The sequence below is a fragment of the Condylostylus longicornis genome, unplaced genomic scaffold (assembly GCF_029603195.1).
Source record: "Condylostylus longicornis isolate FDR11 unplaced genomic scaffold, ASM2960319v2 ptg000014l, whole genome shotgun sequence".
Lineage (NCBI taxonomy): Eukaryota > Metazoa > Arthropoda > Insecta > Diptera > Dolichopodidae > Condylostylus > Condylostylus longicornis.
In genome coordinates, this window is record NW_026577983.1 from 641,331 (window position 1) to 651,571 (window position 10,241).

The 10,241-nt window shown below is 26.5% G+C and overlaps 1 long non-coding RNA gene across 1 annotated transcript in view; it reads left to right on the forward strand.

Annotated features, from left to right (window-relative positions):
* LOC129605790 (uncharacterized) overlaps positions 1–5,328 on the forward strand; it is a 123,145-nt gene extending 117,817 nt beyond the window's left edge. The window contains exon 3 of the long non-coding RNA XR_008696734.1: positions 4,029–5,328. This is a non-coding gene — a long non-coding RNA (uncharacterized LOC129605790). The remainder of the gene's footprint in view (positions 1–4,028) is intronic.
* The last annotated feature ends 4,913 nt before the right edge of the window (positions 5,329–10,241 follow it).

The following is a 10,241-nucleotide window of genomic DNA, read 5'->3' on the forward strand; positions in this document are numbered from 1 at the left end:
TTTCATCTAATTTCAAATAAATTTTACACTTCTCGAAATTAGTAATATTTAACTAAATTGATCTGTTACACAAGATTGATAATACAAGAATCATTGCATTTAATCACACAAAAATTTTAAATTTTCTTCTGAAATGTGTACATAACAAATTTGGATACTGGCAGTTTTCAAAATGTGAAACACTATAATATGTTATAAATTTTTTGAACTTTTAAGATATTTCCAACCGAGTTGGACTTGAAAACTAACTAAAGTTCAAGTTGGAGTTGAAAAATACATAAAGTAGCATTTTTTTCTAGTAGTATTTTTCTTTTCAATACTCAATTACAACAATGTTTTACAATTACATTATTTAAATTACTTTCATTCATACACCAAAATAATTAAAAAATTGCATACATTTAGGATGAGGCAAAAAAAAAATGAAAGGAACTTAACATAATGCTTCAGGGGTTTCATAAAATTCAAGGGTTAATTGTGTGAGTTAAGAAAAATAATTATATATTTGAATGATATGGTATTTACCGTTAGATTTCTGCATTTTAAGAAATTTGGAAAGCTTGCAGTTCAAGAAATAGAATGGTGTCAATAAGTTTCTAGTAAAGATTTATTTACATATGAAATTTCAACTTTCTATAATCAAGGGTGTAGAAGTCTAATAAACGCGTTCACGAATGGACGGAAGGACAAAGGGAACGAGTAAACCTAAGAAGCACTTTTTTTAAATTTTGTTTTTGAAAAGCACTAAAAATAAGTAATTAAATTCGAAATTGAATATGGGAGATATTTATGCACAGATATTACATATTTTTGTACGCATTCATCTTACAGAATAAAAAACACTATCAATTTAAATTAAAAATTAATTTATCATTAAAATCTTTGAAATATGAGTAATATCGTAAAATTTAATAAATAAATAGCATTGTAATAAATTAATTGTGTAATTTTTACATTTTTATTTTTATATGTAAATATTAAATGTTGTATAACAAATATCTCGTATAATACATTTACAAATATTTATCAGTGTAATTATTGCAAATACAAATTCGATTTAATTAAATTATGCAGAGGAAAAATTAATAAAAAAAAATTTACAATTAAAATATTTTATAAAAATATTACAAAGTTACAAAAAGTTTTCATTAATCGTTTTCATTTTTTTTTTCCGATTCTTAAATTTTTAAAATAATACTTTTAATATGAAACCAATTAAACCCACTTTTATCGATCCAACTTCAGAATGGAAGTTATGTGATGAAACCAAATTTTGAGTGTCAAGTTTTCAATGGAAATTAATTTCTTCGTAGTAGAGAAACGTAAATAAACTATTTTTAGAAAATGACTGTATATCCATCTGTCTGTACACTGCAAAGTTTATTGTGACTATCTGATAGATTTATCAGCTTTTGGAATTTGAAGCATTTGAAGCCCTACTGCTGCAACAACCTTAATTTTGAAAATATATTTATAAATTGTCTTGGATTTTTGTATTTTCACACTGACTGTTGAAAAAGTACTACTAAACTTTCCAGTAATGTGATGGAGACCAAGGCTTTCTATAGAATCCAATTATACAATTTTCACCATAGTCTAGAATGTAGAGAAATAATTCCATTAGGTTCTAATTTTACATTTTTATCTTTATGTATTAATAAAAGGTTTTAATTTACTTCCAATGAGTCCAATAACTCTTTAAAGTTCTTTTTAAGTTCTGTACACTACTGTGCAATCTAATTGGACAGAGTACTAGGACTATTTTAAACGAGATTCCTTAATATTATTCAAAATATTTACATTGCGGTCGTTCATGATTCTATACACAATATTTTTCTTATTGATTTTTTTATTTGTTTATTCGCGGTTCATTTTTCCCAATACGTGAGCAATATGAAAATATGCACACATTCAGAATATTTTGTGTTAAATTAACATGAAATTAATATCGGATATGCCATTAAAAAAACAAAAAATAAAATAAAACAATTATTTTTAAAATTTTGTTTTTTTACGATGATTTTTTTTTAAAGTTTTTCGAATAATTTCAATTTGACCAATGAAAGTCACATGGAAATATTGGAATTTATTTTGACCAAATTAAATCCCAATTTCGAAATCATTTCTCAAAATAAATTCGATTATCTTGTTAGACCTCAAAGACCACAACTCTGCCGCCATGATTGTATAATTATTCTATGCTGCACATCTCTTACGAACGTGTGCATCACCCAGAACGTGTACAAAAATCTCCTCACAAGAAAAGCATATACCTTCAATTCTCCGGAAGAATTTTCCAACTTATCGAAGGCTTCCTCTCTGATTCTTTTATTAGTTTTAAACTAACAGGATGTGGCCCGATTTCGCAAAAGGGTTCCCAGCCGAGGAGAGGTTTGTTATAGAGTTCTCCTCGTCAAAGCGTCGACTTAGTTGCGATTACCAAATTTATTGAGCTTCCCAATACAGCTTTACACTGCATTAGGAATCTAACATGATTATTATCTTCTGTCTCCAATGCTCCTCTTTCAAAATTGAACAGCAAGTACAATTTAATGACGATTGACATACACCATAGGTTCGAAGAATTGCGTTCTTAAATAAAATACCCCCACACCTGTTCCTACACACCTCTTTGACTCCCAGTTTTTACTCTCTATACATATACTTTTCTCATAAATCAAAGCATTTAAAATCATACTCTACGACTCTACGTTTTCTCCACTGAATTAAAAATGAAAATTCATTTTATTCCTTTAATGTTCAAAATAAAAGAGGAGAGAATAATTCAGTATTTTTTTTTTTAATTTTTTTTTTTTTGGGTTAAAAAATTTTTTATTTCATTAATTTAAATTAGGACTTAAAATGGAAGAATGTGATAAAAAAAAAAGGATTTTATCGATAAAAAAAGGGAAGGTACGGTATTTTATTTTACTAAAGGGCAAATGGACTAAACGTTTGCAATCACCAAGAAACGAGTACTGTTCTAAATACATACATACATTTACATATAAAAAAAGAATGGAAAACTTAGGAATACAGGAAAATTCTTCTTCATCTTAAATTTAAATAAAAATTTTAATAACAAAAAAAAATTTAAGTCAATTTAATTGCATATTTATTCATTGAAGCCGCTAATATTAACATTATTTGATTTTATTAAAATTTCAAAGGGAAAGGATTAAATTTTTATAAATCAAAATTATTAAAAACATTCTAATAATAATAATCTTAATTTGTGTGGAAAACGAAAAATATGATTAATTGCTTATAACAAAATCATTAAATTAAATATAAAAGTAATATGGGATGAATGGAATGAGCAAAATATTCATGCTTGTACAGGCTGTAAAATATGGTTTAACCAGAAACTCAAACTAATTACATGAATTTATTATCAAAAAAAAAAATTAAATAAATTTTAATCGAATAAGAGCGAGTGATTTGAAAACGATTCGAATTAAATCAAAAAAAAAGGGTTTTATTGATTTCCTTTTAAGTGCATAATTCTAGGGGTACAAAAATAAGGTTATCAAAAAAACGAATAATAACTGATTTAGACAGTTAATTAATCTAATTAAATTAAACATGTTATCACGAATTTAGCTAAGAAAACATTTGCCTTTTAGCTTTCTTGAAAATTTCATAAAACTTACAGTTTCGAATAGAGTAACGTTTAAAGTTGCTAATTTGAACTTGAAACGCTAGATTTAAGCACTTTTCAAATTATCATCAGTTTTTTAGCATAACAATTACTTTATAGATATTTCCCAGTAGGTCCATCTAAATATTTTCATGATTTCGTTAATTAATTCACCTTTTTAACAAATTCAAATTAATTTTTTTATCATTTATTACCGTTCTTGAAAGCAAGGACGGCAAAATATTAAATATAAGCTCAATTGCTCACAAAAGAAGAATGTATTAAAAGATTTGTTATCTTATGTATATTTTATCCCATTTTTAACTTTAATATTCCTTACTATACCAAGTTGTAGTTAATTAAATAAATATTTTTTTTTCTTTTTCAGGTAAGAATTTTTTACGATATTTGAGTTTGGAATGCGAAATCAATCAATCTGAATCTGATGTGGATGTTATCGATTGAAAGACAAATGTAATTTATATTTAGTTATTGAAGTATAGAATTAAAATGAAATTTTTAGTTACCTAATCCAATACACTCCAATTGAAAATTTTATTGAAAGATTCGTAAGTAAATTTATTTTACTGTAAATGATGTAAACTTTTATGAAAACGCATTTTTTCTAACGCACATAAAATGTATTTAGTGTTAATATTATAATGTATAGATATACATATTGCTTGACTCTTACCAAATCAAATCGAATTTAGTAGGAGAATGGCTACAGGCGCTAGTAGAAATCGGTAGGGTGAATATGGCTATCGTAGGTCCCGGGCTCTTGAGGGGTTGGGAGCAAAGGCGGGTTCGGTCAGGTCAGAGCCTTTCTATGGGCTGTCAAGTTGTCACATGAAGGTGTATGCAGGGGACTGGATGGGCCGCCTTCAATAGAATAGTTGCAAGCGGGCGTTGGGAATGAAGCAGTTGAGGCTCTTTATAGTTGTTGATATCTAAAATGAGTGAGGCTAAACAAATAGTCGACCTCCTCACTGGGCACTGCAGACTGGGTTATTACTTGCACAAATTGATACAATCTGGGGACCCTTTGTATTGATTTTGCCATGATGAAGATGAGACGGCTGGCCATATTCTCTTTCTTTTAGTAGCATTGGCCAGGAGTCGATTGGTTCATACGTGGGAGAGACAAAATCTGTACAGAAATGGAGTGCATATTACAGTTTTGATTTTTGTTTTTTTTTTCCTTCTTCACTCCTAGGAGGAGTATAGGGCTAGTGCATGATATTCTATCATGCCCTAGTTTCTATAGTCATAGAGAGTTAGCTAGGTAGGTGACTAGCCTACCGTAACAGTTTTGATTACAGTTTTGATTTTTACATAAAAACGGTTAAGGTCATCACAAACCTTATAAACAAGTAAATTCAATTTAAATGATATTATTTTGCTTCAAATTTGATATACTGAAATCAAAGGCGTGGTATGTGCTTTAAAGGGGAAATTCACACTTAAGCTATACTCAAGAAAATTTATACATCTTTCAAAGAATACGAGTATTCGTAAGTTATTTTCTAAAATTGATATTATGGGTGATCCTTTTAACGTCAGAAAATTTTTTTTGTAAATGAATTCATTCTTATACTTTAAATGGCTACCTAAAGAAAAGAAGCAAATTCAAACGAAATTTAAAATTTAATTTTAAAATTAATTCGTAAGAATACTAAATTTTATATCTGTTGCATAGCATTTGTTTTGTTCTAAAAAAGAAAAACTTTTCAATGAACATACCAATATGCTTTAGAATTTAATTTTAGCGCATATATACTCGTACTATGTAGGTTTTAGCATAATTCAAAGTTGAACAATCTTTGAATAATTAATTAAATTTAATTTTTGAATAAAATTTCTTTATTAATTAAAAACTACCCGTTAGCGTGCAATTCCAGATGTTGCTAAAAATGACAATAACTTTCTAATTAAAAACATTTTTATCTCACTTTGATTTAAATTTATATTTTGTTTTTCATTTTTTGCAAAATCTTCTAAAATATTTTAAATCTGAATATTTATATTTTGTTCATAAATTTTGCAAACTAAATTTGTTAACTGATTCTTGTGATGCTGTTAAAGAAAAATAGTCAAAATCAAAATTTAAGGAGTGTACGGAAGTTTGTATAAGAAGAGTTGATGCTGAAACAAAGTGCAACACATACTTTTGTTGTGCATAAGATGAAATAAAAAGAATTTCTCTGTAAAAGATTTTTCCTGATGCCGCTTTCCTTTTTTAAGATTTCCATCTCTTGTCAGAATGTTTTTTTTTTATATTTTAAATTCTTTTTATGTAGTTTAGATAATTTCATTTAAATTTTCTCTCTTTCTCTCTTTGTGAAATCTTTTCATTGCATTATGCAAAACTTTAATAAACTTTGTTGTTTTTCTTATTTTTTTTATAATATAAATAAAATAAAAGAAAGAGACAAGAAGAAAAAATTAAAATGTCATCCGTAATTTTTAATTTCCTGATAAAAAATAAATTCTTTTACCATGTCAAACAAAAACAAATGCAATAAGTTCTGCATTTTGTGTAACTCAAGTGTTGTGAGAGTAACTGTAAAAAATTTATTTTAAAAGCTAAAAAGTAAAATTTGGAATATTTCACGTTTATAACAAAAGTTCGTGTTTTGAGTTTGTTTTATCCATAATTATTGTATGCATAAATTTCTTTATACCGTATCCACATATAAAAAGTGCCGTGACAGGTTCCATGTTAAAATAAAATAATTTCGGTTCACGACAAAATGCTTTGTTCTGTTATTAAAAGAGTTGCATTTGGGAAAAAGGCAAACGAAAATCTTTCTTTTACTCATCTTTTAATTATTTAAAAATTTAATTTCTATATTTAATAATAGTGAAGTATAGATTGTGCTTCACAATCTTACTAAAAATTAACAATTTTAGAATATTAAAATCTCGATTCGGTTTTTCGAAACTCAAGTCATTTGTATATAAGGTCTCGGTTAAGTACTTAACGCTCCATTTCTATACTAACTTAAGCGCGCATAGACCTAATCGATGGTGGATCGATGTGCATTTTCACCCGTTCTTCCGGGTTAGCCAACAATACCTGTAAATCAAATATTTTATAAATGAGTTCCGTTCGTTAAATTTCTATTTTTGATCTTCAAGTCATCATTTGATTAGGTGACAACAATTTTTTATTGAAAATGTTTTACAATCCGAAACAAATTTAAAAACCAATTTTAAATACCCTAGTATTGCCTGAAGTTATATAAATTAGTTTTGGAAAATTTTTATATTGAATTTGATACCATCGAGAATAAAATTAGTTATCTTCTTTTTCTTTGTATCCTGAGAATTCCAGAAAATTTTATTCAATTTTTATTTCTTATACGTGCATAAGTCCTTTTTGGATTTTTTTTTACATACTTTGTTTTGTCTTTTAGAGAAATTATATTTCTGGAACTGTTATTTTTCTTTTTATTTCTGAAAATTTGTTATTTTATAAAATAAATATTTTTCAACAAGTTAATTGTCCTCGGTTGTTTCCTTAGTTTTCTCTCACTTTCTGTCTCATTTTTTTCCCCAAACAGGATATTTAAGACTATTTTTTTTGATAAAATTTGTATTTTTACAAAACTGCTAAAGAAAAAGTTTTCAAAATTAAAATATACTTGTAGTTACCTTATGTTCCAACAATATTATTTTTTTTGTCCTGACATAAAAGACTCCTGATATAAAACTCATTTCAAATGTATTCATTTTAGGATATTAATTTCATTTACAAAGTTTAAGAAATATTTTTGAGTATAGAAAATTAATTAATTTAATAATGATAATGTACATTTGTATATTGCTAATAATTGTAATAAAACAAAACCCTATAGTTGCAAAATAATTGATAATTTTATTTTGTAGGCGTAATTATTCATATTGAACATGAAATATACGAGTTATGTCATAGTTGACATTTTGAACAAGTGAAGTTTTTCAGTTCTAAACTTTCAATTCTAAAGGAGGGACTTCATTTCCAAATCCTACGAGCATATAATTATTGCTGTTTTCCGCTGTTAATTATATATCCTGTTTAAAAATAAAAAAAAACTTGATGAAAGATTTTTCGCCTAGTTTATGGTACTGAAATTTAACCAAAATTTAAATATATTGAAATGAAACTTTCATTCCGCGTTCAAATTTTTTATATTTTAAATATTTAATTTCGACTTTATAAAGATTTTAAAATATTTTAAATGTACATAATTATTATGTATTCGTATAGATTAAGAATAAATCACTTATGATTTTAAATTAAATTTACTTACTATCAAGAATATTCGTGCTATGATTTTGATTCACTTTGAAATAAAATTCTATTGAAAGTACTATCAGTAAAATTTCATAAAATTAATAAATCCTGAAAATGTTTTGATTAAGGTTCTAAAATTATTTTTCATGTTAATTTTAAAGATTGTTCAAGAAATTGCTACAAAAGTATGATCCCGAGAATATGTCCGGGAATCTAATTTTTATTCAAGTTTTCAAATGGTTTTCAAAGTTGTATGGCAGCTAACACCACAAGTTAAGAAATTTCAACTATAGTTTTATCAAATATAAGAGCCCTAGTCAAAAATGGTTTTTGCGAAACTTCAATACTGTAGGTTGTATAATTTCTGACAAAATTTCTATAAACTGGGTAGGTTATACCCAAATAAGTTGTATGGCAGGGCTCATGATATCTCAACAACTTTTACTGAAAATAATATTCATTTTTTCATGTTTGTTTTTTGCAAAATTTCAGTATCGTATCTTCAAAAATTTCCAAGCTATAATTATGTGACTTTTGAAGTAGTATGGCAGCTACCCGAACCACTACCTCAATCACATTCAATTTAAATAGGGTTTTGCAATTTCTAATCACAAATCTTTTCTGAAATTTTGATTAATTTGGCTCAATTAGTTTTTGAATTATCGTTGGCACGAACGGACGGATAGACGGACAGACATAATTAACTAGACTTAGAATTTGACGCTGAGCAAAAACATATACTTGAGTCTATACCCGAGATTATAATTTCCTTCGAACATACGTTCATACGGGTATTAAAAGCGAATCTCTCCTAAAAATCTTTATGTTCTATTTAAATAGTTATTATAAGTTAAGAATGTACATGCCTAAGTAAAATGAAACAATAACATGGTGTAATAGGCACAATACCTATTATATATACAAGTATGTTCTTGTGATTGTGTGTTTCAAATTGTATAAAGCAATGTGGAAAACATTTCGTCGGTAATTTCTTCATACCTCTATAGCTCAGTTGGTAAAGCGTCCGCGTAGAAAGCGGTAGATCACTGGTTCAAGCACAGTTCGAAAAGGAAAATATTTTAATATTTCTACCTTTAACTTGTTCCTTTGATTACGTCATCCATCTGTTCTGCAGTTGTATGAAAAAATTTTTATTAAGTTAATATTAATGTAATAGGCACATTACTTATTAATTAAAACAATACACGTTGTATTAGTAATTCCGTATGGTTTAGGTAGTTTATTTTTTCTTTTTATAAATTTCTAACAAAAATAAACAAAAAAAAAATCGTTCATGCAACTGCAGAATAGACAGATGACATAGCATAAGGGGCTTGTTAAATCAAGAAATATTTCTTCTCGAACTGGACCGCATTTTAGGCGGTATAATACAGAGGCACAGAGGTACGAGGAAATTTTTAGCAAATTCTTCTCCATCATAGCTTTCAAAATACATTTACGAGTATAAATTTGAAATTATTGTACTTCATTTGAATAGTAATTGAAAAGTTGATTTTGTAGTTATTCACATGAGGATTTTGTTGTCATTTCTTCAAAAACATTCGAGTTGACTAAATTTTTTATGAGAATTTTTTTAAGACAATAAAACCTCAACGGTAACTTTACTATAATAATAGTGTAAGTACCGACTTGTTATTCAATTCTTCTTAAGAAAAATATTGTACAAGATTATAATTACAAAAATTATAAGTTAATACAATCTATATAATTTTATATTTTAAGTTAATTACAAAAAACAAACATTTCTAAATTAATTAAAAGAATTTTTTTAACTAAAAATGCATAGATCTACTTGTATTTTACAGTTTTTTTCTTTAAAAAATTCTTTAATTTTGAGAATAAAACAGAGGATCTCATTAATAAGGAAAAATAAATAAAAACAAAAAATTATTGTAGAACTTCTCCTAAGCCGTTGTTCTCATTAAATTTTTTATTCTTACCTATACAATCTGTTTTCTTTATACCTTACTGAACTTTTATAAAAGGTCGTAGAAATAATTGAATACATAAATTAAAAAAAAAAAAACAATAACAAAATAATTTTTTTTTATTTTCAATTTTATATTTTTTATTTTATTTTTAACACTATATGCCACTTTAGTTTTTATTTAAATTAATAAAAATTCATTTATTTCATGGTTAAGTCATGCCCATGAGTACATATGTATAAAAAATATAAAATAAAAATAAAACATGAAACAAAAAATTGGAATGTAAATGAACTCACTAACAAATCTTCATGTTACACGAATATATTGAGTTGAACCATCCTACATACCTATAAGAATATGTGTATGTGCA